Genomic DNA, 4,406 nt, shown 5'->3' on the forward strand with positions numbered 1-4,406 from the left:
GTTATCTATCACCAAATTTAATTATTTAGTAGCCGACATAAAAATGTCACTATTGTAAATTAAAATTTGGCTTGAGGTGGTAGTTGATATGGTCAAGAAATTTGTTGTAATTTTTAAATTATTTGAGGAAACTCCATTGGGAACTCTAAACAAGTGGAATAAGATGTTTCTTTGGATCATTAAAAAAGTTTCTTTGGATCACCTCTTGTCTTGGAAAGGGCTCTCATCTTCACATACGGAAAAATGGTTCCCTCCTACAGCAAATTCCTTCAAGATAAATTTTGATACTGCTGTGAGAGACTCCTTTTCTGCTCAAAGTGCAGTCTGCCGAGATTCAAGTGGCAAAATTATTAAGGCTCTTTCAAAGATCAGCCCTCCATGTGACCCCACTTATGGGGAGGCGTTGGCTATGTCTCTTGCTGTCTCTTTGGCAATCTCTCTCAACATCTCAGATTTTACTTTGGAAGGGGACTCTTCTATTGTCATCATGGCGCTCCAACACCGGTCCCTGATTCAAGATTGGAAAATTGAGAACATTATTGCCAACTCCATTGCTATGATTCCCTCGTCTTCCTCTTGGAAGGCAAGAAAAGTTCACAGAAGTGTAAACTTCTGCGCCCTCCATGTGGCTTATTGGGCTGCGGCTAGAGTTCATTCCGGCTGAATTCCCATTCACTTGCCCCATTCCCCCTCTTTTCCCATTTGTAGTGGAAAAGATCCACCCCTATTAGTTTTGTTTCTGTTTGTTCTTGCTGTTTGTGTTGGTTCCTCTTACCAAAAAAAAAAAAAAAAAGTGGAATAAGATGTTAAGAAATGTAGGTAGGAAAGAATTCATAATATTGATTATCATATGATTAATGGTATTACCCAAACTTGTGATTATTTAAATGTAAATAGTTGAAGAAATCTAGGAAAATGAAACACCACTTTTCAGGTAAACATTTTACCTGTTTTTGTATGCCATATATATATATATATATATATATATATATAATGTTGATTAATAGCTTGGGAGGGGAAAAGAAAAGAAGGTTGAATTGTTGGTAGAAAGAGATATATAGAATTTGTGAGCATCACATCATCAAAAGAAGGGTCAACCTTGGACACCATATCTGTCTCTACAGTCTACAGCTACAAACCATGGATTTCATGAAAATCTGCTGATTTTTTTCATCACGACACCTAGCGGGGTCCAGGAAAAGCAATGTACAAAAGAAATCAAAGATTAAAGTTTTTCTCAAATAACAAATTGTTTTCATTAATCTAGAATTCAAAAACAAAAAGAGAGAAAGATAAAATCGAGACACAAATTTATGTGGTTTTGTAAAGGATAAATACTCCAACAAGATAATTATGGATGAGAGAACAACTTAATGTCAAGTCTTATCTCATAAGAAGATATAAGTTAAACACTTTAGATTAGGATGACAACATATTTGAAATTGTATAGATATGTTACATTATCTCAAGAAATGTTGTATATTTGTATTGTAACTCTTCATATTATAAATACAATCAACCTATGCTAGATTACAACAAGGTAGAAAATAATATATTCTCTGAGTTTACATGGTATTAGAGCTCGTCTATTTTTTCCGCAATATTTTTTTTCTTAAGTAAATTTTCTTTTCTCTCCCAATGGTAGCCAAACCCACCCACCCTCAACTTGTCACCTTCCCCAATTTTAATCTTACTAAACTTACCCAAGATAACTATCCTACCTGGTTGCCCCAAATAATTCCACACCTTAGAGGGGTAATCTTTTTGGCTACGTTGATGGACCTCACCCATGTCCACCGCCCACCATCACCACTGTGAAGGAACACATCTCCTCCACTACGATGAATCCAGCTTGTCTACATTGGGAGATGCAAGATCAAATCATCCTCGGCTTCCTCACCTCCGCCATATCGGAGAATATGATATCTCATATAGCAAGATGTACAACATCCAAACAAGCCTGGACTAAATTAGAGACCCTTTTCGCGTCTCAATCCAAAGCACGTATCTTAAACGTGCACTTTTTTAGTTGGCCACTTTGAAGAAAGGCAACCTATCCATTGTTGATTATTTCCACAAGTTTCAGATTCTCATCGATGCCCTTGCAGTTGTAAATCAACCTCTCAGTGATCTTGAGAAACAATCATTACTCCTTGTGGGACTTGGCTCATAATACAACCCTTTGTTTGGATGTTGTGCATCTTGCTACATGAGATATCATCTTCTCCGATATGGCGGAGGTGAGGAAGCCGAGGATGATCTAATCTTGCATCTTCCAGTGTAGATAGGCTAGATTCGTCGTAGTGGAGATGTATTCCTTCACGGTGGTGATGGTGGGCATGGGCGGTGGATAGGTGAGATCCATCAACATAGCCAAAAAGATTGCCCCTCGAAGGTGTCGAATTATTTGGCCCTCTAAGGTGTGGAATTATTTGGGGCAACCAACAAGATAATCATGGATGAGATACCAACTCAATCTCAAGTCTTATCTCAAGAGACTCAAGATAAGAAACGGTAACTTAAACACTTTAAATTAGGATGACAACATATTTGAAATTGTATAGATAGGTTACATTATCTCATCAAGAGAGGTTGTATATTTTTATTGTAACTCTTCATATTATAAATACAATCAACCTATGCTAGATTACAGAATAATATATTCTCTGAGTGTATATGTCCGATTATATTTCACTATTCAATGATTTAGATTACGTTGTTACATCATAACATACTTATAGAAAAACCAGTTATACGGACGTATTCACTTCACTTCGACAACTAGCCAACCATACTAGTATTTAAGTAAACTAACTGATAGATACTGTCACACCAACTTAGTGACAATATGACGATGAAATGTATCATAGTTTGGAAGAAAATTTTTGTCTTTGTTAAAAATATAAACATGGGATGGATTTGGTGTATCCACTACCCTGGCAAAAGAATGCAAAGTTGGATGGGGCATTGAGTGTATGACACGTTGTTGAAACTTCAGGGAATAATTAAAATCTACTTTCCAAATTAATAAGTTTGGAACCACTCCTAATTACAGCCGCCCAATTATCAAATATTCAAGCCCACAGTATTCAACTATTCATGGGAAGTCTCTTATTGTTTTCAATTCTTTTTAGGTAGGAAAGTCTTATTTGGCCTCAAAGAAAGACGTGCCTATTAAAGTATGAGTGGCAAAATTGGTTTTATGGTTTAGGTTTGTGACCTGATGAGTTATGAATATAATATATGATCATACAAATAGACATGAATATAATTTAAATAATTAATCATGTCAAATTCTTTAACCCTAATATAATTTGCTTAATTAAACGGGTGACACGACATCACTAGCATAAATTATTTAAAAAAACAAATTATGTTGGATTGATGCGAATACGACTTATTTTTATCTTACTTTGCTGACTTATCAATGCCGATTAACCTTTGAATTTTTTTTAACAGGTTGATAGAATTTTTTTTTAACAGGTTGATACAAGACACTACAAAAAACACATTTTTTGCTGACTCATGATTACTGACGTGTCAGGTCGTCTGACACGTCAGTAAATCCTGCTGACGGGGCTTTCCTGACGTGTTTCGGTCGTGAATAATGTGGGTGTCAGGAAATGGGAATTCCTGACGTGTCATTTTTGGCACGTCAGGAATTACTGACGTGCTAAATCCAACACGTCAAGAATTTCCTGACGTGTTCAATTTAACACGTCAAAAATAATTCCTGACGTGTCAAAAATTGACACGTCAGTAATTTACTGACGTGTCAAAAATTTACACGTGAGTAAATATTCTGACGTGTAAAAATTAACACGTCAGGAAATTCCTCACGTGTCAAAAACTGACACGTCAAGAAATAATAAATCCATTATTTATTAATTTTTAAATAATGTTATATTAAATTTGGCTGAAATTTACTGACGTGTAGAAAACAACACGTCAGTAAATGCTGACGTGTTGAAATCAACACGTCAGTAATTATTGACGGGTAGTTTTTAACACGTCAGTAAATAATTTGTTGACGTTCTACTTTTCACACGTCAACAGTTACTGACGTGTCAAAAAAAAATACTGTTTACCACGTGAATAAATGGCCCTTTTTTTGTAGTGAGAGTTGATTGGTACAACTACATTAGCATGGTAAAACAAAAAATAAAATATTACTTTTTCAACATAGCAGAATATGAGGGGCTGCACGTACACAGGTTTTTTTAATTTTTTTTATTTTCTCTGGCGAGTACATGATTTATTCCACAAGAACAACAGAGGTACAAATTACAAGGTATAACAGCTACAATATAGTATAACCTTGTCTAGACACTACGTTCATCATATACATTCTGTTCTTAGTATTGATCTGAATGGACTGAAACTGGAATACAATCAAGAAGAAAGCT

This window comes from Corylus avellana, chromosome ca6, assembly GCF_901000735.1.
Source record: "Corylus avellana chromosome ca6, CavTom2PMs-1.0".
NCBI classification, from domain to species: Eukaryota; Viridiplantae; Streptophyta; class Magnoliopsida; order Fagales; family Betulaceae; genus Corylus; species Corylus avellana.